This window comes from Macaca mulatta, chromosome 20 (genome assembly GCF_049350105.2).
Source record: "Macaca mulatta isolate MMU2019108-1 chromosome 20, T2T-MMU8v2.0, whole genome shotgun sequence".
Lineage (NCBI taxonomy): Eukaryota > Metazoa > Chordata > Mammalia > Primates > Cercopithecidae > Macaca > Macaca mulatta.
Window position 1 is genome coordinate 65,993,083 of NC_133425.1, and position 26,725 is coordinate 66,019,807.

General features: G+C 39.3%; 1 protein-coding gene across 1 annotated transcript in view; it reads left to right on the top strand.

The window, feature by feature from the left end:
- Positions 1 to 2,265: 2,265 nt before the first annotated feature.
- ZFHX3 (zinc finger homeobox 3) overlaps positions 2,266 to 26,725 on the top strand; it is a 1,113,461-nt gene continuing 1,089,001 nt past the window's right edge. Inside the window, exon 1 of the mRNA XM_077984470.1 lies at positions 2,266 to 2,556. The gene's annotated coding sequence lies outside the window, so the exon portion shown is untranslated. The remainder of the gene's footprint in view (positions 2,557 to 26,725) is intronic.

Sequence of the window (26,725 nt, forward strand, 5' to 3'; positions counted from 1 at the left end):
CTTATTATTTTTTCAGTTTCAGAAATCTTCCAAAATAAGTGTCATTTATACATCTGTATTTGAATGAGTGTTTACATTGCTAAAAACATGAACTGGGAGAGGCCCAGCATAGCTAAGCTTCCAGTCCACATGATTGGCCAAGAGAAATAGGACGGCAGAGAGATACCCGTAGATGCACCTTTTCCTGTCTTAAAAAAGTGAGATCGATCACATTTTAGAATTGTGTAAATCAATAGAATAGTGTAAATCAATCGCAGTTTAGAATTGTGCTTAATATGTTTTCATAAAAGCAAAAGATGATCTAACTATCCTCTTTTTAAACACATATTTTTTTCTGCTGTCTTTGTTTTTTTTTTTTTTCCCATCATAGCTACCAACATCAACCCTTTCTCCTCCCCAGCCCCCAACCCACATTCTCCATCCAAAAATGAATGCAAAGAAATACTATTAGGCTGTCTGGTTATGTATTTTTTATGAGGCCATACAAGACGCTGGCTGACCCCTTGCAGCTCATGTTATAAGCACACTGAAGATGCTTTTCATTTGGGTTTTTCTTTTCAGCCTGGATGACCTCTATTAAAAAAAAAAAAAAAAAGACGGGGGTGGGGTAGTGGGAAAAGGCCTAATATGTGACCCCAGGGACTAGTCGCTTCAAGAATTACATTTAATTCATATGATAATATTGAAATATAATGTTCCTGGGTCTAATGTTTTGGTTATTTTCTCTGTCTCTTTATTTCAGGGATTCATTGATGAGTCTTGTCATAGATATTTTTCATCAATTTTGGGTACTGAGCTATAACTCATGCACTAGGGTCAGATTCTTAAAATTACCTTTTTCCCTCCTCTCAGAATTCAGGTCATGAATACAAAACATCTCTCTTCTCATAGTTTCTCTGAGAGACACAGAGAAATTAATTTTTCTAATGTGTGTCTGCCAAGAGTTCTGTTTCAAATAAAGAAACAATTTTTATTTTGGCATTTCCTTAACCCACCCTCAGCAACTGACCCCCAGGTTCTTTATTAGTGTAAAGGCAAACATCTTTTTAACTCCTTCCTTCCTTTCTTCCTTTCCATGCAAGGTCAATTGTAGATATATTATGGTGTTGTCTCCTATATGATATGTGCTGTGATTTAAATAATGACCCACATTTAGGTTTTTGTGCAGGGTACATATAGATGCTGTAATTCCTGTTTTCACATTGCTCTTATAATGACTGTGCTTTTTATAATGTCCATATTAGTTATTTAATGTCTACTTCCATAAATATTAAGGAGCTTATAACTTCACCATAAAAATGTTTTTCTTCCCTCTTTTACAGTGAAACATGCTTCCTACTATTCAAGTTTAGGATTCAAAACCAATTTGTAAATGTATCCGTCTGGCCAGGTTTTAGAATTATATTCCTATTAGAGTTTCTTAGCCCATCGGATGCCTTTGTGTCTTTGCTAGTTGAAATGAACAGGTTGAGAAATGGAATTAAACTCTATGCCATTCATTGTAGTTGGAAAATGTTTTTATTCCTTTCACTTAACAGACCATCACTTAATTTCTTTGAATCAGCTGCTGTTCATCAGTGTTGCAGCATCTTGCTTGTCTTCGAAGGCAGGTTCCTTGGAGGGACAGTAACATTTCACCGGAGCTAATAAAGTCAATTAGAATAATATTATACAGTAGGCCACTAGAAAATAAGGTGCATTTTGCACCAATCATTCTATGTTTTAAATCCATACCAAGTGTACTTCATAAGGAATATGTAGAGAGAGCTATTATTTGTGACATCAGCTTGCATATATATATTTAATTGCAATTTTTCTTTTTCTTCCTTTTTTTTTTTTTTTAAGTTGTTGCAAGAACAAGAAAGCCAGAAAATTCGTGGACATGTTCACACATTTTCATTACCACAAAAGTACTGGTGAAAACTGATCAAAGCTGGGAAATTCATGGCAGTAGCTGAAACCCCATCTCGAGTCAGTCCCTTATTACCCAGGTATTGCCACAAATGTGATTCAGCAAATAAAGCCCGTAGCTGGTTGCCTGGCCCCCTCTGCAATCAGGGAGCAGCAAAGTGGATCCGCAATGGGGTTTTCAGAATGACTCATAATTTTTCTACATTTGCTTGCACCACAATCTTAACATTTTCGACATCTGGCTTACTGGTGAAAACATACATATGTCTCTGTGTATACATATAAGTACATACATTTTTGTCTTTGTCAGTCATTGCATGTGAGAGGGATGTTTTAAAACAGAGACTCCAGGTTCTCCTTTGTAAAGCATTAAGCTGTGACCCTCCTCCTTTCTTCCCTCCCCCCGTAGCCCTGGACTTCATGATGCTTCCTTGACTGCTAGCTTAACATGGAGTTGTCTTTTTTATTTTTTTTTTTATAAACCCAGTCACAACACAGAAAGAGGAGGAGGAAGAGAGAGAGAGAGAGTGAGAGAGAGAGAGAGAGAGAGAGAGAGAACTAAAAACCCTGAAGGATGGTTCTCAAAAATTCTAAAGGAACCACAGGGAATTCCTTTTAAGAGCAACAGAAAGCAAGCTAGCTGAGGTAAGGTAGATGTGGACAGCTTTTCTTTTCTTCTCTTTTCTTCCTTCTGTCTCTTTCTGCGTGTGTCTTTCTCTCTCTCCATGCCCCCTCCCTTTTCATATTCTCTCTCTTTCCCTTTACATTCATATGTCCTCTCTCCCCCTCTCCTTCCTTCTCAGTAGCTATTTCTTTATGGATCGGGGAGGGTAGAAGGGTGGGGGAGCTACCTAACTTCTTCCCTGCTTAAGCAATCTGAGAACGGAACTCATGTGAATATGCAAATAGGACTGCCTGGGCCGCGTTGCTGACACGTGTATGTGTGTATCTTTCTCCCCACCTCCCTGTCTTAGCGTCTGATCTTCAACAGATTGCTGTTGTTTCTTGTGATCACCAGCACAGCGTGCTGGAAAGAGAGCTGGGGGGAGAGGTGGGGATTGGAGGGAGTGTTGTGGGGCTGGGAGGCAGGAAATCATGACATGATTGCTGTGACTTTTTTATATTAATGTGTGGCTTTTTTCTAGCTCATTTGCATGTCAAAGTGGCAGAGGTGTGAGGGCAGAGATTAGTATGGAGATGACATAATGATGCAATGAATTAAATGTGATCACTTCTCTGAGCGGGGGTGAGGTTGGGGGGGTGGAGCGGTGAGGTGGGGTAGGGGGAAGCCAGCAAGACAGACGGAGTGAGAGAGCGAGAGGGGAGCGCCGCTTCTGATCTGCACCACACAGTTGATTGATGTCACCAGCTCACAGAATGCATCTCTTTATTGTGATGATGGTGATGGTGGTGGTGGTGATGCTGATTGCGATGATTACACTTACCGTTAGTGTGAAATTTGAATTTTAAGTGGTCAGTGCCGGAGCTCTAGCGCACGTGATTATTTGGTCCATCAGTGCAAACCCTTTACTGTCAAAATTTAACACCGCTCCACGTTTGCTTTTATTTAAATAGGACGATGTAACGTACAGGAAAGAGAAGATGACTAATTTGTGATATTACGCAGTGGGCTGGGATACCAAGGCTTTTCATTGTAGCTTCAGTTCTGTGTTTGAGTATGCAAAAGAAAAAAAGGGGGGACCAGATTAAAAACATTTTTATTATGACAAAAAATTAAAAAACGAAATCTTTCCCTAGATCGGTTGGGTGGCAAAGGTTTCTACCGTTGACAATAAAGAAAATGCAATTTCATCTCTGGCATTCAGTGTTATCTCTTTTTAATAACAAAACCAAACCAGACTGATTGCTGAACAAAGCAAATTCTCAGGCGGCTAGCTGCAGGTCTGAATGCAGGAGTAAAAATGGAACATTCGCTGCCCCCCACCCCGCCCCTTTTGGCTATTTTGTATGCAACACCTGCAAATGTGCATAGAGTTGTTGTAAAAGGGGAAGAAGGGAGAGGTTTTTTTTTTTTAATACTCTTATAATTACAAGAAAAAAATATAACAACAAAGTACAAAGGTTTTTAGATGTCGTAGATTTATTTATTTTAGAAGTCAAATTCGCTCTGCCTGCCAGTAAGTTTTCTTCTGATATGAGTCTTGTCTACTGCTTCTTTGGGAGAATGGACTTCCTAGAGTATAGACAAATCAGTATAGAAATTTAGGACTAATTGTTATGTGTGCAATAACCCTGATGATATAAATGAGCACTTAAGAATCCACAGAACATCACTAACATTAATTTATTGAAAAAGAAAATCCAAAGCAACTCCATTAGTTTTTCCCTGTTATTGTTAAGGACTTTAAATGGATTTCCTAATTGGATAATTTTATTCACAAGAATAATACACAAATGGAAAATAAGCCCTGGCTCTGGGGGTGGGGGTGGGATTGGCCTACAGAAAGGAGAAGAGTCAGTAGAAGAGTGAGCCGCTGTCAACTTCAAGAAAACCTGCACTCAGGAGAAGGGTGAGGGCGCAGAGAATAGCTCCTGTGTGTGAGAATTAACCCATCCACTGGGGTCTGGGAGGCAGTGGGTGTTTTAAGCATGTTTAAACAACAGCGCATACATCCACCTGCCTCCTCTTGATGATATTTAAAACAATGCGGATCATTATTGCCCCTCTTCGATCACAGGTACTTCACCCTAAGTTTTCCTAAGATGCAACTTCCCATGTTTGTTCACCTTTTTCCATTCCCTGTCATCACATCGCTGGCATTTTCTGTCCACCAAGTTCATCCTCTCGGAGATGCACTGGGGCTTGCATTATTTTTCTTCCCCTTCCCAGATGAAGGCAGCTGTGCTGACTCTAGGCTGGGTCTCAACGCTGTGCATGGATACTATTAATAGAAAAGCATATCGTGTCCTATTCTTACACCCTTTGCCTGCCAAAAACATGGAATGAATCGAGACAGTCAGTGGAAAGTTCTGGAGTGTGGGTCTGGCGTGGCTGCCTTCCTGCACAGCCACACCTGTATCCTTATTCCGGATCTGTCCCCAGGTAGCACTGTGGCCTCTTCTAAGACCCGCTTTCTCCTTGCCTTAGTCTTCTATGCCAATAAAGAAGAAAGGCAGGGATGAGGATTGTTACTATTGATCTGCCCAAGGGGATCATTAGGCATCCGTATCAATCTACAAATCAGTGGGCCTGTGTTACTAGCTTGGGCAGTCATTGCCAATTTGTTTCTATTAGATGGTGGAGCCTGGAGGTGTTTGATGAGCAGATTGGGTCTTTATCTCAGCACTGGAGAGTATGCGGGCTTGCTGCCAGACAGCAGAGGTTTACAGGATTTTTTTTTTTGTCGGGGGGAGGAGGGTGGGCGTTGGGGGAACAGGGATCCTTCCCGGTTTTTTTAGCCTGAAATCTGTCTGCACCTTAACTAGACCTCCAAGGTGGACCTCAGCCTCCCTGAATTGTTTCTGCTTACAATTAGCCCCCGCATCACAGCCTCCAGCCCAGCCATCCACTCAGAAAGCTGCCTACAGAAGTATCTTCTTGAGTATTCTTTTGTTATCGTTTTCAGAATCGGCATCTGAACAATTGAAATGTAAACATTTTTCTTTTCCCTCCTCCAGTTCCAGTGCTAGGAGCAGTGTATTCACTCTGGAGCAGGTGACATTTTTAACTGGTATTTTCTCTGTAGTTCAATTAGATAAAGTAAAAGTTAAAGCTCCAGGTAATTTTGTTTGGGAAATCCTATTTACCTTTCTCCTTGAATTGAAATCTAGAAGAAATGTGTTCCCACTCCCATCTTTATTATTATTACTATTTTTTTTTTTAATCTTTACAAATCATCTTTGTCTCTCATCTTGGGCTTCGAGAGAGCAACAACTATGGCAAAAGCCATATTCCCTCGCAAGCATGTTAGATTTGAAAAATAAAAATTATGTTTCCGTGGGGGGAGGGGAGGGAAAAAGGATAATGAATGAATGAGCACAATTTATGCCGTTACCGCTGCTAGCATGACATTTCCTCTTCATTATTTTGTGAAAACCTCAATTTCTAACCTGGTTTTAGTCATTCCTGACGTGAGCATTACTCAGTATAAATACCTGTCCATTGCCAGGCCTCGGTGATGCTCCTGGTGACATTGGAGCTTTATAGCTTGCGGTCGGGAGCGGAAGATGGAGGTAGGCTGATGCAGATGGAGAGGAGGGGCCCGTTGCATCCACTTCCTGGGAGCTGTTTTTATCTTGCTGCTGAGTTTGTTACTTGGGAATAATAAACTGTTCCTCTCAGCTGGGAGTGGGTCCAATAGGCCAACCTAAGTTGAGGACTTAACACTTATATCTTCTCTTGAAATTTGCTCATCATTCCAAAGAGGTGTAAAAGTTTGTTTGTTTGTTTGTTTGTTTTTTTTAAATTCCTGTTTTGAGTGTTGAAAATGAGATAGAACTCTGTGTACATTGAACACGAATTTCTAAGTGGTTTTGGGCTGTTTTAAGTTACCCAACATACTTTATTAACAAAGAAAAACATGTGTGTTACTTTAGAAAACTTCCAACTTATTATTTATTAGTGTGTTTACCTTTTCTCACCTGTGTATTTTGTTTGTTTGTTTGTTTCTTCCTGGCCCCGATCCAATTCATCTACTCTAAAGAAGCCTTCACTTCATTCCATCTGACAAGAGCCTGATTTTTTTGTTGTTGCTGTGGTGTAGTTCACAGAACTTCACAGAAACACATCTGTGTGGAGTACATCATTTTGGAAGTTAAACCGTTTTAATCTATCATAAACCAGACATCCAGTTAGCTTTCATCTTTATGGAACATGTATAGAAATCGATTTGGAGTAGACTCAGAGGAATGTTTTAAGAGTTTGTTTTGCAAATATTTATAAACCTTTTTCTTTAGCGCACAGGCCATTTTAGAATGGTCACCATGCTATTAAGACCAGAGTTCATTTTGAGGAAGATGCTGCCAAAACCTCTCGTTTGTTTTATCTCGAGGGCTGGGAGTTCAAATTTGCTTTGCCACCAACACGCTGTCAAAGCTAGAGATCTCTGTGAATAAGCTGAGATTTTATTCATTTATTTTATAATCCTTAGAGTATATTAATCCTTAGCATCTCCCAATTTTATTAATCCTTACCATTCCCCAATCTCCTTTTTTTTGAAAGGAGAACTTTACAGTGAGTGAAACAAACAACTCAGGTGACCATTTTGATTTTTGACTGAAGGCAGAAGGTGGATCTTTTTGCATGCCAGAGAGGAGGGGAAACCCATCATTTTCTCATCACCTAAGGGCTTATTAAGGATGCAGACAGTATGTTGCAACTTTATAGAAACTTTTAATCAGTGACAGACTGGTCCTTCAGCCAGGACATTTATAGTTTCCAATTCACCTAACCCAGTTGCTAAGGACACTGTGTTGATTTCTTTCACAGTGATAGCAACAATTTTATTTCTTAATACACTGTTTGTTTATCTCCCCATACATTTCCCTGATTTTTCTTGTTTTATTTTGTGTGGCTTTGCATGTGCCATTTCTCCGCGAAACAATTGATACATTCTCCGCACGCCGTTGTGAGGCGAAAAAAACTCTCTAGATTAATGGTCAGTGTCGCTCACATGCACATTTGTGTTGTGATACTACAGAGGAGCTGCGAATTACTGACAAAATCTAGAATAATTCCTAATGCTGTCGAAGGCTTCATTTTCTCCTCGGCATGATGGATGAGGCATAAGAAGTGCTTTCTGAGATTATTATGTGCATCATTCTGTTAAGTGTTATTAAAGTCCGTCTGTCTTAGGCAGCAGAAACAATATCTTCGCCCTTGTTTTGCTCCCGTGTTTAAAAACGGTAACCGCAGATCCCTTTCTTTCGAATGTAAGCTTTTTTGAGGTCATCTGACTGTTAACTTGTGTCCTCGAATAATGGGAATTGTGTTTTTCTTCCTCCTTAAAATTTGGTAATATTAATCCATAAACGAATTCTGGTGTATTTTAAAAAATATTTAATTTATAATAAATGCTTTAGAAATGCATTTTGTTTCTTAAAAAAGGAAGTAACAGAATTTGAGGTGTGGGTTTCAATCTGTAACTTCAAACAGATTTCATAGTCTTTTATTTTCTGGGCTCCAATTATTTTAAAAGTCATTGACGATTTGTTACCTTGAATGGATTGTGTAAGGTTCAGGATGAATTTGAATTTGATGAATATTACATTGAATTCCTCCCTATAGGCAGATGTATTCAGAGGTGACAGTATACAGGCACATGGATGGAAAGGAAAACTTCGCTCTAATATTTGGTCAGGGAAAGTTTGTTTTTATAAACTACATTTGGAGGGCAAATTTTCCTCATTCGGGGGGGTACTTACTGCTTTTTGATGGGGGCGGGTGCATCAGGGTCTGGGAGTGAAAGTGACTTGTTTCACAGGCCAGCGAAGGGGAAATTGCACATGGCTCATATTATATCTCCAGCTATTTCACTGAAACAGCAGAATTTACTTTTAAGGTTTGTAACCTCCTTTTAAGTCACAGATTTTCCCAAACCCTGTGATAATAAAATACAATCTACTTTGCGGAACGTTTTCATTATTATCCAGTAGCCCTTCTCCCATTACCTTTTTTGTTATTGTTTTTGAACCATTCGGTGGAGCATCTTTAGACCCCTGGAGGCTTATCCATGGAAAAATGAAACAAACAAAAAGAAGTAGATCATCACACTTTCTTGGAAAATACTACTTCCCCCTTTCAGAGATTCAGTGAGATCTAGAAGGGCTCATTTTGATACTTCTAATAGAATTACATAAGTATAATGCACAGCTGGGATAAGCTCAGCCATCCACAGCGCAGCTAGTTTTTGAACATTTAATTTTATATTTGAATAATTCTCCAGATCAGGCTATAATCATGAATGTCATATAAAAAGTTTTTAAAAAACAAATTACATTATTTCACAGATGTGCAAATACTTCTGAGAAAAAAATTACATTGATCAGTTTTTAATACCCCCCTGTCTCAACCTTCAGTCAAAGGGAAAAATAGGTTTTCTCCCCATCTTTGTCTTCAGAAAGGTGCTAGATTGTAAACATCTGAAGGAAATGAAAGGGGGTTGGCCAGTCCACCCCAAACTCTTTCCAGATTTTCAATCCTTTCAGCAGCAGCCTTCAGTTTTCAGAAAAGAGGGAGGGTCTGGGTGGGGGGAGAGAAAAGGGATGTCTCCGTTTATTATTAAAATTTAAAGTGAAAAGCATTGCTATAACTGGCTAATTTTGAATCTACTAATTTAGAGGGCTTGAACAACAGGAGGCAAAATTTAGGTAACATGTGCATCATGCTGACTTGGAAAAGATAAGGCATTTGCAGCTAATTAAGTTCTAATTCTGGGAAGAGGACAGTAAACAATAGACGACTATCATTACTTTTATTGTTTCTGAAACAATAGCATGTGGATATTTAATTCAAAAACTATTCAGATAAACGCAGTCATTTTTACTTAGGCAGAAAGATTCTTATTCTTTGTAGAGTGTTTCCAAAGCATAGTCTCTTTATTACAGTTTAAATAAAGGCATTTCGGAATGTCTGTGTTTTGCAAATAAAGACTCTTTCTGAAAGCAACCACTGAAGCTGTGAACCGTGGTCATTTCGGGAATAGTCACCTGTGGTTGGAAGCACCATTGGTACTCAGGGCTGAGTGAACAAGTGCTTTTGAATCCAAAACAAACAGTTTAATTAAAAGTCTAAACTGCATGATTTTTCCATGTTTCTTTTGTTAACAGCTCCAACCAAGTCACATGGCATGGCCTCCACACTCCTATAAGATTTGGGTATTTGATATGTTGTCATAAAGATGTCCTGAAAGTGGAAAAAATTGCATTAGCATTTGGTCCATGGATAATAATTCAGTTAAGCTGCAGTTTTTCAGGGCTTCTTTATTGACCCACATAACCAACTTCTTTTTTTAACCGAAACACTGAGCATAATATACAAAAATAAAACAAGGTGTTGTATTCAGATCAGTAGGTACAAAATCATAATTGCCCCTTTGTCTTCCACAAACCATACAGGCCTGATACACGATGAGAAAAATAATCTAAAATGTTGGGTTTATTTTCAATATGTGAGTAGTATAAAAATATGCAAGCTCTGATCACAGTGTGCTGGAAACTACTTCACAAAAATGTGTAACGAAAGCTGTTACTCTATGTGTGGCTCATGTATTGGGACAGCTGTGACAGCCTGATACAGTTTAATACTTGTTCAATTATCAGAAAGAAAAAGAAATTCAGAAGGGAACTTGATTTAGATAACAATCTCAAATAATCCCTGAAATTTCCAAAGTAACTTCTGCTGATCAACACTGTAGCTTTCCCCAAACGGGTCCCCTTCTCTTTTCCTGTACTTCGTGTCCCACTCACTTATGGAGACCTTGGTAATAAGAGGCGCCCTTGACTTGACCGCCTTCTTGTCCTTCTAACTCCTGTTTATCTTTAGTTTTTATAGGGGCTAGGTTATAGCTATGTGCAAATTATTTCTTATTTCAGGTGCCCTTTAAAAAAAAAAATCTTCACTTAGGAGATCCCAAAGGAATCATCTAGTAGCTGGCCACACTTTTCCAGAACACGTTTTTTTGTTTGTTTGTTTTCAAGTGATTATTACTGTGCCTTTCTGGCAGATATATTTTGGTGCGTGGAAGAAAGGCTGGTACTGAGGTTGGCAGCAAACCTTAAGTTCTGAGAATGTGTGCACATGTCATTGTTATCTTTAGTAACTTATTGATGTGGTTGCATTGTGCGTGTGTGTGATTGTATGTATATATCATGTCCACATTTTAAATACATATTCATATACACACACACACACACACACATATATATGGCTTATGTGCTACTGTGTTTGTGCTCCAGCTAAACTCATTCCTAGAGTAACAGAATACACAGAGAACGTGCGCTGCCACACATCAAATTCCTTTTGTTTAGCTGAACTTTGTATTTTCTAAGCTGAGCTGTCTCTGCAGTTTGTTATGTATGTAGAGTTTCATGTGTTAATACTGCATATTTTGAATGACATATTAATAATGTTTTCTCGATGTTCTAAAAAATCAGCATCTTAATATCATTCTGAAATTGCCCACCTTAAAAAAAAGAAAAACAACAACCAAAAAACAAACCACACATATCTCAGCCTTAAGCTGATAGAAGACATGTAGTTTTTTTTTGATGTGAAAGACTATGTTTTTTTTAAAAAGCTTGACTAAAAATAATAATCTCAGGCATTTAAAAAAAACCCAAATCCCCAGTGTTTATAACCAAGGCCCACTGGTAGACAGCAGGGACAAGTATGTTTGTGCCAAGGGAACAAATGACCCACCAGCTTCCTCTTGCAAAGTTGCCTGTTTTGGCTTCATGATTCCCGTTAACTTTACATTATTTAAGTCTTTGAAAGCGGATGGAATAAATGCTGAACTTTTTTTGAGTAGTATTTTCGGGACACTTGGCACCCAAGAAGCTTAAGAAAAGGTCTGTACATTAAGAATCTGGCTGGAAAGGGGAAAATGGGTGAAAGCTAATCTTTTTTCATTCAATCGTGGTTGGTGTGGGTAATTTAAAGTAGGATCCTGGAATTTCCAGACCCTGGCTCTATCTTCTAAGTCATTTCTGTACCTGGAATAAAATGTTGCTGTAGAAATTATTGACATAATAGTCCCCATGAGGACTCATAGCCATCAAAGTGAAATCTCACAATAAATTCAGAGGCCACCTGGAGAACCACCGCTAAAGAGCTTTTTAGAGATGGAAAAAAAAAAAAACTTTAAAAGCTTAATTCTTCTTAAATATAAGTTCACTGATCATGTTTCTGTACCACTTTCCTAGAGTTTAGTTCTTTACTTTTAGCTTTGTTAAATAATCCTTTAAAGCTTTTTTGACAGCAAAAATGCTGCGTTTTGTATAGATGACATCACTAGTCCAACTCCAGCCACATTGAAAGCCAAGAGGTTACCAAGCAATAAACCTCAGTCGGGATTTCTGCGTGTCTCGGGGCATAAAAGCCTTAAAACGTGAGGTGGGTCTTACTGATCTGTGGGACAAACAGTCCTACTGTAATACCAGAAACATTATTGATCAGTTTGGGGGGAACATTTTTTTAAAAGCTAATTAGTCTTTGCCGAGTGGAATTACTAATGCCGTTTTACACTTAGCACTTAGCGGTGCCTTTCATCTTCAAAGTGCTTTGAAAACATTAACTAATTAATCATTAGCTAATTTAGCAACTGACGATAAAAGTTAAGAGACTAAGAGACGGCAGATTCCACGAGCGTTTTCTGCACAGAAATCCCTCTATATCAAGGAAAGGCAAGGAAACTGGAGGGAAGCTGTGAGGCAGGTCACCGGGTGCTAGCGATTTTAGGGGACACTGCTCAGGTAATATCTGCAGAGAACAGAAAGAAAATCCTTTAGATACACACTCTTGGACAATCTTAGCAGATAGTAGCCAGCTTCTTTTTTAACTTTATACACACATACGCACACACACACACACACACCCCATCCCCCATGTAAAAAATATATATGTATATGTATATATATACACACACACACATATATATTTTTAAAAGGCACCAACTAAGTAGTGGGAACCCTAGCAAATATCCAGCATATATCAAGATGCTGACAGTTAAAAGTGTGGTTAATATCATCAATATTTCCTAAACAGATAAAAATGGAACAGTGAAGCTATAGACACTTTCTCTTTGGACTCCAAGGGGAGGGGGGGGAGAGAGAGAGAGAGAGAGAGAGAGAGTGTGTGTGTGTGTGTGTGTGTGTGTGTGTGTGTGTGTGTGATCATCACCAGCAAACCTTCAAACCTTCCTGGGTCCAATATGACGTAATCCATGAATACTGCCCTGGAAATTCAGCTTAGTTTAGGGAAACCTGATGCAGAAACATAAGAGAATTCTCTTGCATGTCGTGACAGACCAGATTCTTTCCAGGGGGGCTTGTCTGCTCCGCACTGCAGCCCCATCCATTATGTGAAAATGGTTCCTTGTTTCTCTGAGATATCAGCGGACCGCACAAGCTGAGTTTCTTTAAAAATACAGAGACAGTTCATCTATAGACTTATCCTGAATGAGTGAGTATGTGTGGTCCAGCTCATTTAAAGAAAGAAACACTCCACAAAAGCCACCAGTCTTACAGAAGGTGCTACCAGGGACTGCATATTTGAAGGGCGGATGTAGTACTTTGTATTCAGTTCCTTCCCAATGCCACATACTCTTTGCCTGTGACATGGAAAAGTAAGATTTCAGAATATTAGAAAATGTCAAGTGTTAAAAATGTGTTCGTATTGTTCTCGCCTGTATCATCAGAGGGTTGGTAAATAAGGGGTGCAGAGACATGTTGTTTACATTTTTCATTGTATTTTGGAAAGATTACTGTCCGACTGAAAACTTCCCATCAAGCAAACTTTGATATTCTTGGTAGATGTTAAAAAGCAATGGAGATAAATAGACCAGGCACATCTAATACAGCAGATCAGTTACTGCAAAATTTTTTTGTGTTATGTTGGAGACATTTAAACGGAGACTGCACACACCTTTTGGGATGAGACTTGAGAGATTTTACTCCTAGATAGAAGTATTTCAGGTTAACACAGAGCTACACTGCTCTAAGCCTGAACTTGACTAAAATTTTAACTTCACTAGCCCTCTTGAATATAAGGCCTGTGTCTCCCCAGACTCTGCCTTCTCTTCTTTCATCCCAATCTCATCTTTTCTTACAGAGTGATACATTTTAAAAGCTCCACATTGAAGTTTCAAATTATGTCAAATCCAGAAATTAAAATGTTGTACTTTCCTGTTCAGATTTCCTGTTATAGGGAAAAAAAAAGAGTTCCCATTTAAAGATGACCTATTTTTCAGTTTATTATTTGCCTTCGAATAGTGAAGCCTCTTAATTTAAACACTTTGAATAAAATAGCTCCCCAGCCCTCTCTCCCATCCGCATCTAAACGTCTCTGCTTGCCTGAAGATTTCATTTTGATGGCAAAAATTTTCCCTAGCTTTTGGGGGCAAATCTGACAACGACCATCCATAAGTCAAACTCTCCCTTTTGTTTCCCCCGGAGAACTTTCAAGGGAGCCTTTTGGAAAGGTCAGGAACGCTCATCAGCCCTGAAGTAATGGAACGTGTAGAATGGAGATTGTGACTCTCCCATTCACACCGATTCCACCATGTTCTTAGTTCCTTTAAAAATGTTGTTTCACACACCACCATGAATTAAAGCCAGATAGAGACTCGTGAGAACTAATGTATATAAAATTGAAATTAGGATCCTATAACAATTGTTATCAGTAGGGGGTAATTTTGCCCCCCTCCTTCCCCAGGGGACATCTGATAATGTCTGGAGACCTTGTTGATTGCTATAACTGTGTGTGTGGGAGTGTGTGTGTGAGTGTGTGTGTGTGTGAGTGCATGCGCGTGCAGGTGGGCACGCCAGTGGCAAGTAGTGGGTAGAAGCCAGGGACACTGCTCACCGTCCTACAGTAATTATCTGGCCCCAAATGTCAACACTGTGGAGGCTGAGAATCCCTGCTGTTTACTTACGCTTATACCTATACATGTAAAATATTGGCAGCAGCTTTTAGGCAGGAACTTACTCTCTTTTTGCTAGTACTAGTGAAAACAAATTCTTATTTAATTACAGCGATAGTCCCTTCTTGCTTCTTAAATATTGCCTGCCTTAACTGGAATCGCTTCATCTAGAGAGTGGGAAATGGTGATCCTACCTCCTTCCCATTTCCCACTTTTAAAAATCACAGGGCAAACCAACCAGAATGAAGGGGAAAAGTGCAAAAGAGCAAAGGACACGCCGGTGGAAATGTGGGAACGGCTTGCAAAACCTCGGTGAATTCTTATTCTTAAAAGGGACCTTAGATTCTCCATCCCATACCGCATAAGAACATATAAAAAAAGACTTTGTGCTTATGAAGCCGGGGGCTTGATCTGTGTCTGCTTTTTTTTTTTTTTCCCCACCTGCTCCTGACCACGATGGTAGTCTTTCCTATTGTGATTTTAGGGGGGGGAAAAAAAAAACCCTTTTGCAGAGCAAATGCTAACACAAACTGCTTGTGAAAAATCACAAGCTCGAGATTGCAGAAGAGGACCCCAAGGTCGCTCGCTGCTGGTGATTATTTTTCTGGGTGTTGTTAACTTGGTCCTCAAGAGTAGTTGGAAGAAGCTAACAAAGAGAGGCTTTCGCTGGAAATTAAGAAGCAAAATGCTGGGAGGAGATCTCAGAGGAAGAACATAATGATCTATAATAGGAACTGATGTTTCCACAACAATATATATATATATCTTATCTTTTTTGAACAGTGAAGGATGTAGGACTGGATGTCTTTTCAGTTACATCTATCAGCCTTTTAAACTAGCTCTGCTGTTTCAAGTGACGTTGAACTTCACTTTTCCAGTAGATGGCATTGCAGTCTGTCCAGTGGAGAAGAGCTTCCTTGAACCAATAAGACTTATTTTTTTTTTTTCTTCTGAGCAGCTTCCTTGATGATGTCCCCCCTCCCTCTTGCATTAAATACTAGCTTGAGGTTATAAATAAGAATCTTGTTTTCGCTAGTTACCTGTAACTCTCAAAAGATTTGACTTAAGAAAAAGAAAAAAAAGAAACAGTAGATAATTTAATATCCCTATATCAAATGAAAAAAATATAGACTAGATCTGGGAGTATGGCATATGGATAAGATATGCAACCGTTTCAAAATGAGAGCTGTTTCTGGTCTTTCTAAGTCTACGTTTCCTATTAATCCATTATGCTTATACCATTTTAGTGTCATTGTGAAGAGAAGGCTTAAAAAAGTTTTACTCTGTGTCAAAGATTTTTCAGATACAATATGTTCTTCTTGGCTGAACCCCTAACAAACTGCATCTTCTTTATTAACTGTTTTCAAACTATCTTTATAAAAAGTAATCACCTCTCGGTTGCATGTGTATTACCTGTGGGATGAACAATTGCATAATTTTTGGTGAATTATAAATATGATTTTCATTATATTCTGTTTCCTTCATTTAAACCCCTTAAACCTAAAAATAATAGCACTAATCGATTGAACCAGCAAGAGTTGTCATTGCCTGATGTTAGAAAAAGGTACCAATATGTACTTTATTATTATTACTATTATTTTGCTTAGTATAAAGTGAGGGCCCCTCACTTTGAGTAGTCAGAATATTACACTGCGTTTCAACCAAAAAGAGAAATGATGGTATGGAGAAGACATATATGTATATATATTTCTAAAAATGTCATGATGAAGCTTTCTCTGTTAAATATCTTTTTAAAATAAAGAGATTGAATATATTAACAATTAGAATTGAAATGGATTTTCTTCTTTGGGGGGAGTTGGACTTTGAAGATGAAATCACCATGTTTGTGTGTGTCTTTGTTTTAATAGAATCTGTGTTGTCCCTGAAGAATCCTTTTTATCTGTGAGGCTTCCATGTTCTCTTTTTAAAAATATTTTGCTGAAACTTTAATTATTTTCCTTCGAACAAAATCCTCTTTCCACTGAATATAATCTATATTTCCCTGATAGTCATTTGGTAATAATATTTGACTTCCATTTATCAATACTGTTTCTTTCTATTATTTTTAATCACAAGATTATGAGCTGTGTATTTAGTTATTATTTAAGCTAAATGGTGTGTTTGGCTGTTAGCTCAAAAAGATAATGTCCCAATATCAGGATTAAGTTTTCATCTGTATCAACTGGCTTAAAAATACCCAACTTGATTCCTTTTGAATTAACTGAGTCTTATTTTATTTTATTTTTTCAATATCACCAATCACCATAGTAACCACTAGCTGTCAGTTCAGCTTCTGACATTTTTCTCATTTGGTAAGATTTCAGAATTGCCATCCTCCCTGCCAACATGTCATGAACAAGAAAAAAAAATTGCATGAAAAATCTAATGGGTGTCTGGTCTGATTGTCCTCATTCGTGGCAGGAAAGACAAAAACTGATGAATTGTGAAATGTATTCAGAGGGATTCAAGGAAGCAAGTGCCTGGGACACCCCCCCCCCCACAACCCCCCGAACCCAACCACCTCGTTTCTTTTTGTTATGCTTGATGCACCATACATGCTTACTCTGACACTTGGGTTTGTAGAAATTTAAGATTAACAATTTTTACATTCACCCTGCTGATCTCTCTCCCTTACCTTGTTGTTTTTTTTTTTTTTTTGAAAGTCATCATTAAAAATAAAGTTACCAGGGCTCGTATTTAGCATGATTTCTCACTCGTATCATAGATGTTTTAGTAAGTCCAAATTAGCTTCACAATATTTAAGATGTGTTTGCAAATGTACAACTCTGCATGGGAGCCAGACATGGACCGTGAACCCACATGGTGGGTTTTGTGTCTGTGTGTGAGGGTGGCAGAGAAAGGACATTAGACCCATTTGAAACAAGAAACAAAGCTCATTCTGGACCTCTTCTAGGGGGTTGTTTTACATGGTTAAGAAAAGTAAGAGAAATGCAGTCCTTTCTAGTTCTTTCCAGCATTCTGGTTTTAACAAATGAGTAGGGAAAAAAAGCTCATGTTAATGAATTCCTACCCCACATATCCGACTGGGGAGTTGATAAAAGGAACTCTTTCTATACTCAAGTATTTCCTTCCTTTTGATTTCCAGACTTATTTTAGCAAAAAGCAAAAGAGAAAAGTGACAATGTACTTTAGCTAATGTAAACATACAAATTAATATATATTACTGATAGGACACAAACATATACACATATGCCCCGTATGTGGATCTTATCACTGACACCTAGGCATGACATTTAATATGTGTATGGCCTGAATACAGTAAATGTATTAAATCTATTAGCCTGTCTCTGCATGCATACAGATGTTCATCATGTTAACATATCCTTTAGCTGCCTAGGTGTACATGGGTGTGATAAAACTTACGTGTCTGTCCAGAGGTTTGGTTTTGAGCTAGATCAGTCTTAGAGGATATTTTTTTCATGACTGTCTACAAATTCAGGCTCAGCAGCAGGAACTCATTCCAGAAACATAAAGCTGATTTGATAAACAGATGCAGAATTCAGTTCCTCTTTACTAACGGGTGGACAACCCCAGGATCACGCATGCAGAGACTGGGATGTTTCCATTTCACATTTCATACGCTGTGGCTTTAGCTCCTTTTAAAAAATTCAGACACTGGATGGTTTGGGGGCGTGTTGTACAATTTATTGCAGATTTTTATGTACACGTATATTTAAATATTACTATGGCTAAGAAGGAATGGAAAGGCCCAGTGAAAAATATCTCCATTAAGGACCAAAGTCTCTTAATTTAAAAAGCAAAATCATGTGTATATTTTTGATGCCATTTATATGAGTATTAAAATATTTAATGTTTGGTGTAGGTGGATTGATAACATGATTTTGTCATTGATGATTAATGGTGTGCCAGAAATATACATGCATAACAGCATACATATGTATCTGGCTATCAGATGTGTGTAAAATAAGCAATCCGGTTCATCATGCTTTTGTTATTTGATTCTTTTTAAATTTAAGCACTTTGGAGAAACCAAATGAATAATGCCAGAATGTTTGCTGCTATTATTATGAACAAATATAACCCTTGAGAAATAACTAGAAAATTGATATTGAATCTCAGGGTATATTTCAAACACATATTTGGAAGTGGAAAAATAGAAAGTATTTTTTGAATACTGGTAAATAAATTTACCTCATAAAAGAAAAAAGCCAGAAAAATATAAATCTTTTAATAAGAAATAATAATATTTTTATATGCTGTATTTTAGAATGAATGGTGTAAACAGAATATACTTTAATACCTTTATGCTTGATAAGATTTATAACAATAATCAGCAAAACCTTGTAACTGTGTTTGCACCTTACGTGCCTTGAAGCCATTGGATCTTGCAGTTAATTGTATAAATTCCATACACTATGGGAAATCACGATGTATCATTTATATTCAGCATGTGTCATGTGTATAAATATTAAAATATATTAGCCAAAAATGGCTGATTATTCCTCAAACATTTTGTGATAAATCTTATCTTTTTATGGGTTGGGTGGGGGAAACTAAATATTTTATGTTATTTGGAAGTCCTCCTTAAACAACCTAGATTTATTATTAACATTTTAAACATTTATAACTGCCTTAATGTATTCGGAGTCTTAGCTCACTTAACAGCCATATACCCGGGAAAAGTTCTTTCTGTATGCAGCATATACTGGCAGTTGAGATTTCACTGTTCTTCAGTGTGGTGAATATACAGCTGCCTCTGTTGCCAACTGTATGTATATAAAATACCCATTTGTGGATATGTTCAGAGTTATATGCCATTGCTATTACAGATCACAATAGGAATAACATAGTATTTGTATGCCCAGGGATGTTTTGAAATCTATATCATTGTAATCCTCATCTTTAAAAAAATTCTTTAATCCACCCTAAACAGTAAGGCAGGATATATGTGAATTTTTGTAGGTGAATATTCAGTTTTCTTTTCCGTGTGTAATTGAGATACTTTTTAAACGTGGGTGGTGTATATTCAAACACAAACAGGTGAGTCAAATATACAAAGATTTGATGTAATAGCAAATGTAAAAAATTAGGGTGATACATATTTATCGAGACTGATAGAGAGGCATAATGAATAAACAAACAGAGGGTTGAACTGTTTTACAAATGTATTTGGCAACTGCCCGTAGCAGTGAGTGTGTACATTCAGAGGGGAGGAAATGTCAGAACAGAGTCTTGTAAATACATGCAGCTGGAAAGAATAAAATAAAAAATGATGACTAGTGCTGACAGGCAGACTTGGGGTGTATGATATACTTTGTTCATTTGATTCTTAGAACTCAGTCGGGGGTTAAATTGGAATCCAGACATCAAAGAATTCTTCCACCAGACCCAAATTTTGCCCGTATAATTTTTTTTCTTACAGTTGTCATAATTTTAGCTAATTTCACAGTGCAATAAATTTTTACCGTTTGAAGTCTTTTTTCTTCCTAAATATGCACACAGTATGTATATAATATATCTTATGTGAACTCCCCACACACTTGATACTGGGTACACATACACATAAAAATGATAGACACACACATATGTAGATTACATATGTGCCTGTATATGAATGTTCACAGACAGAGGAAGAAATGGCGTAGGCAGCTATTGCATTCATCTGACCCTAATCCCGAGATATTGAAGAGAAAAGGCTGTTTTCAGTAGCAATACCTTTGTTTCTTTTTTTTTTTTCTTTTTAATTTTTTTCCCCTTCCTGACTGTTGTGTCTGAAAATGTTGGAGGCATGCAGTGCTGCATATTTGGAGCTTTTGCAGATTTCTGTACGATTTTTATCTGAAGGTCAGGGCTAGGGAAATACATCAGGTGGGGATGTTTGCCGTTTGCCATTTAGCCTTGCTCCTCTTATCAGATTATTTTGTCACGTGAGCCACAAACGGGGAACTCCTCTAAAGAGAGAGTGAAAATCAGCATTATTTGATTCATATGCAATTTTTTTCCTTTCTAAAGAGTCATAGCACAATTTCCGTGTATGTTTAACTTTCAACATTCCTTAGGTTTGTTGGCTTATGGTTATGATGCCATCTACCATTTGCATTTCTCAAATAAAAATGTTAAAGGTAAACGCGTTTTTTTTTTTTTCGCTGTAAAAAGTAAAAACAGTGATAAATCACATCCATAAGGGAATGTGTCATTTCTGAGCCATTGGTGTGAGCTCACTATACTTCGTTTTAGCTTAATATGCCACTTAGGATAAAGAAACACATATAAAATGAGTGGGAGGATTTTCTCTATTTGTGTTTTCCATGGATCTAAGAGTCTTGTTTTGTAGTTGATGAACTCGTTGCTTTTCAGATAAGATTTGCTGCTGCAGACCTGGCTAATTTGGTTACCACCACCACCACCACCCACCACCCACCACCACCCACCACCACCACCCACCACCACCCACCACCACCCGCCACCCGCTACCACCCACCACCATCCACCACCATCCATCACTACCCACCACCCACCACTACCACCATCCACCACCACCAATGCCACCACCCACCACCATCCACCACCACCACTACCACCATCCACCACCATCCATCACCATCCACCACCATCTACCACCACCACTACCACCACCCACCACTACCACTCACTACCACCACCCACCACCATCCACCACCACCACCCACCAGCCACCACCATCCACCACCATCACTACCACCACCCACCACCATCCACCACCATCCACTACCACCACTACCACCATCCACCGCCATCCACCACCATCCACCACCACCACCACCACCACTACCACCACCCACCACCCACCACCACTACCACCACCCACCACCCACCAGTACCACTACCACCACCCACCACCACCCACCACCCACCACCATCCACCACCACCACCACCACCACCCACCACCACCACCCACCACCATCCACCACCACCATTACCACCACTACCTCCACCCACCACCACCACACCACCCACCACCACCACCATCACCACCACCCACCACCACTCACCACCACCCACCACCCACCACCATCCACCATCACCCACAACCATCACCCACCACCACCCACCACTACCACCAGAGTAGCTAACCAAGTTATGGTTTCCATTCCATGAAATTAACCTTGTTTATGGAAGCCCCAGATGGAGAGAGAGTTTCATACCATGAAAGGTGTGAATTAAGTTTTTTAAAGATAACTGTCCAGCTATTCATGTACTATTCAGAGGACATGCAGAACCAAGGAAAATGAACTTTGTCTCCTGATATTAAGAAAAGATCTCCTGGCCTGGCAGTGGCTCATGCCTGTAATCCCAGCAATTTAGGAGGCTGAGGCAGGCTGGTCACCTGAGGCCAGGAGTTCGAGACCAGCTTGGCCAACATGGTGAAGCCCCGTGTCTACTAGAAATAATAATAATAAAAAAATAACAAAATTAACTGAGCATGGTGGCAGGCACCTGTAATCCTGGCTACTGGGGAGGCTAAGAGCCTGGGAGGTGGAGGCTGCAGTGAGCCAAGATCACACCATTTTACTCCAGCCTGGGCAACAAAATGAGATTGTCTCAAAAAAAAATAATAATAATAAAGGATGTTCTCTCTTTTATATGGAGAGTGATTGGAGGACAGCAGCCATATTGGAGAATGAAAGCCATTCAGAATAAGTGTTGGTCATGGCTTTTGGGAATCAAGTGAAGAATGCCTATGGCTTTTGAGATTATTGGGTCACTAATTAGGGTTCACATTCCAACGAATCATTCACTTACAATTCAAAATGTGAATATTGATTGCAAACTAGGTGTACAGTCTTACAGTTAGACCTATAAAAAATACTTGGTGACCTTCATTATGGTGAACCTGCCATTTTTCATCAGTACAATTACTCTTCAAAATAATATTCAGGGAGGATGTCTCATTGGGAATTATTAAGAGGAAGCCCAGTTTCATTTCCATAAGCATCTATATAGTTCAGGTGGCTCTGTGTCTGCTTGTTGCTTTTCAAGGTGATTATTTATTTTGTTAGCAAGTCTAACTATGGTCTCACTATGAAACAACTACCACCAGAGGTATCTAATAGGAACTTGATTTTTTTTTTTTTTAAGAGGGATTGATGAGAGACTGCCATAAGCTTTGTTATGCTGTCCTTTGCAAAAGATAAACATTTGCTTTCCATCTTGATGTCATCTTTTCAGGTTATTATTTGGTCACTAATTTATTTCACCATTAGCGAATTATGGGAGATGACTGCTTGGATGCATTCAAAGCACCAAGGGGCTGTGGTCCTGTGGCTATTTCGGGTAAAGTCATAAGCGCTCTCTCTCTCTCTCTCTTTCTCTCTCTCTCTCTCCTCTCTTTTTTATTGTCCTCCCAGGGAGCAAAATTTGAACTTAATATTCCATGAAATAAGCCATTGTAATCACGTTGGGTTAATAGAAGAAGTAAAATTGCCTCTCCTCTCACAAGACATTAGAGCAAGGCTGCGTTATTAAAGTTTTCTTGCGGACAGGCGGTTTAAAATATATCCTCAGTGGCTGACGCAAGTCCTTTCAGTGTGGATGACAGCTTTTCAGATCTTAATAGGCTGCTCATTCCTGGTGCACAACTTTCCAGCATTGCTTGCTTTCCAGTCCGGATGCGACATGAGGGCTAAAATCCAGTGTAATTGAGCACCATGTGCTGTGCCAAACTCAACCCACTAAGTAGCTGTATGTAAATTTGTGTCAATAAGTAAACAATTACAACTCGTAAACACTATTGATTTGGGATACCCATTCTCATCTGTTTGACCCAGGAAAGTCTCTGTTACACGGCTTTGTTGCAATCTACAGCCCCCGGTACGTATGATATGGTCATGAGAGTCTAGCAGTGGTATTGATTTGTGAATTGTTGAGTCAATGCAAAACATGATTCAGATTAAAAAAAAACACACAACTGCCCGTTGCATCATTGTTGGTTTTGTGGTGATCTAAATGTAAGGAAAGGTTTTAAGAAGAAAGCAGGGAGGTATTTATGTATCTTTCTTCCACCCACGCCTGAGTTGCTGCCTGATACCTGCTGATGTTCGTGCTCAGATCTAGCTAATACAGGGAGAGCAGGTGCTGCCCGCCAGGTCCCATAACAAACTTCAACACTTCCACAGTCCTGAAATGACTTTGAACTTAATTTGAACTGGGGACTAGAGCTCAGAATGTACTTTCCTCTGAGTGACTTTTTGAGCAAAGAAAAGGCAGAGGAGTGTGCTCTCAAATGGCAAATGCCATTTTCCTAGTCAAGTCTTGTCCAAGCAATACAGAAAGAATAATGGGCGCTTGTCTGGCTATTCCTCAGTTCCTTAAAAAAAAGGGGATTATTTTGAGCGTTGACGTGGACTAGTGTGAAGCTGCTTGGTTTTTTCCTCCTTCTGCCCTCGTTTTGGTTTCTCTCTCCTTGAAGCTTGTCTGCTCTCGTAGGACTGAACAGATGCATGGCACGTGACACTGTGGGGAGGGACGGTTCGGGATTCCCAGGGTTGGCTGGAGGCAATGCTTTGTTACTGCCATTGCCTTCGGCTTGCTAGTTGAGATGGAATACATAACTTGGATGGCTTGTCCAATGCCCAGAACCTCGAGATTCTCTCAAGGTCCCTGAATTGCACAAAATGCAAACAGCAAACCTCGATTGTATATACATTGATTATGAGGGACCTATCTTTCTGTGTCCCTAAAGATGACATATAACTAGGTTTCTAGTGAGGGAGATGGAAACGATGAAATTTTGACCTTCCTATGTATACTCTGTATTCAAAAATAGCTCAATAGAGTCAAATGTTTTATTTTCTAGAGATTCAAGAAGCTTTATTAAACTACTTTATTCCCAGTTACAGGCTTGACACTGAGAGAAGATACAGGAGAATTGGACTGAATGAAATGAATGTTTATTGAGCAACTGCTTTGTTCCAATCTTTGTCCTAGGGCCCCAAGATTCCACATGTAAGAGACTTAATCCCTGTCTGTAAGAAACTTGCTAAAGCAAGAGAATGCTACCTCCCTCTATTTTTATTTTTATTTTATTTTATTTTATTTTTTGAGACGGAGTCTTGCTCTGTCACCCAGGCTGGAGTGCAGTGGCCGGATCTCAGCTCACTGCAAGCTCCGCCTCCCGAGTTGACGCCATTCTCCTGCCTCAGCCTCCCGAGTAGCTGGGACTACAGGCGCCCGCCTCCTCGCCCGGCTAGTTTTTTGTATTTTTTAGTAGAGACGGGGTTTCACCGTGTCGGCCAGGATGGTCTCGATCTCCTGACCTCGTGATCCGCCCGTCTCGGCCTCCCAAAGTGCTGGGATTACAGGCTTGAGCCACCGCGCCCGGCCACCTCCCTCTAAATAAACAGGAAGCCTGGTTAAATATTATGAAGTTCCTTTTGGTTTCTCTCTAAATCTTATACATCTTGAATACTGTTATCTCCACAGCTTATATTGAGGTAGTGGGCTTCACTAGGTCACATACCAGAACTTACAGATAGAAACAAGTTAAAAGCTGCCTAATTTTTTTTTTTCTGTCCCAGTATATATGTAAGCGCCTATTTCTTTCCCATGATAATCCTTAAATATAGTCATGCAAATACACAAATAAGTTATGTATGTATATCCTGCATTTTCTAAAGCATTTCTCCAGCTCTCTTTTGCATGGGCAATCCCTTTGTAGTGGAGTGTATTTTATCTGTGGTGCATAAACAGTTAGCCTTTTGCCTGCGTAACTTTTGCTTGAAGACAGTTCTCTGCAGTTGCTTAGCGTTTGTGGTATTGACATAATTCATTCTCAGCTGATAAGTTTTAGCCCTTTTCCTTCATCAAATGGCATCTAAAATTTAGCTAAACATTCCCTCTGTGTTTACTCTTCAAGTTGATTTGGGTGGTCGGGGCTGTTTGCTTATTCATGAGTCGTATTTAAAATGCTGTCTTTTCTAAAACACCCTGTAGGTCGCTCTACCATGAATTTGCAGCTCCGCTCCCAACTGTGTTTCCAAAGCTGTACAATTTATGTGTGCCTTGCCCAGGATAAGGTTTTTAAAAGAGTGTTGTAAACATGACTAGCTACTGGGGAGGTTAACGTGACATATTCTTAAAGAACAGTGACCTGGACAAATCCCGCCGGAACACTGGACCCTTTCGTCCTAATTTAAATTGAACAGGACAACATTTACCAGTTTTGAAGGGGACAAGTTCCAAGGCAAGGAAATGGTATAAAGAAGATTATGAAATCATGAGGAAGAATAAAAATGCGATTTTAAAAAGCAGATCAATAGCTGCTTTAAAGCCTTTAGATTATAAATTGATCATGCAGAGTATTGAAATAAAAACATGGAGCTTGGCAATATGGCAGGGCAAGAAGGAAAAGCTGCTCATTAAAAAAAGAAAGAAAGAAAGAAACCCTTCAGTGTACACTTAGTACTATTTGCACTGGGATAGCCTTTACATTTAAGTGAAAAAATTTCAGTTAATATGCTTAGGTTTTTTTGCAGTATCTAAGGAGTTGCCCTTAAGGCCAGGTGAGTTTTGCATACTTTCAGAGGCGGACAGAGGGAAACTGTGGGAATGCCACTCAGCAACTCTTGCATTGTTTAAATCTTTTTTTTTTTTTTTTTTTTGAGACGGAATCCTGCTCTGTTTCCCAGGCTGGAGTGCAGTGGTGTGATCTTGTTTCACTGCAACCTCTGCCTCCCAGATTCAAGCAATTCACCTCCCTCAGCCTACCAAATAGCTGGGATTATAGGCACAAGACACCACGCTCAGTTAATTGTTTTGTATTTTTGGTAGAGACGGGGTTTTGTCCTGTTGGCCAGGCTGGTCTTGAACTCCTGACCTCAGGGGCCTGCGTTGGCCTCCCAAAGTACTGGGATTACAGGCGTGAGCCACCCCACCTGGCTGCATTGTTTAAATCTTGACTTCAGAGGGTGATGTGGATGCTGTAGATTTCACCATCAGGTTTTCTATTGTCTGTATTGGTTATGGCTCTTTGTTACACATGTCAAAACGAACTCTGGGCTTTTTAACAAAAGGGGATTTATTGGGAGGAAAAGAAGAACAAAAAGCATCAACCAGAGACAAGAAGACCAGGTTTAGGGAGGGGCAGGAGAAGGGAGCTCCGAGGGCTGGAGGTATGAAGAAGGAAGCCTGGCACCCAATGCTAGGGAGAATGGCCTGTCTGGCCGGACCTCGTTGCTGCTCTGATGAAAGACTC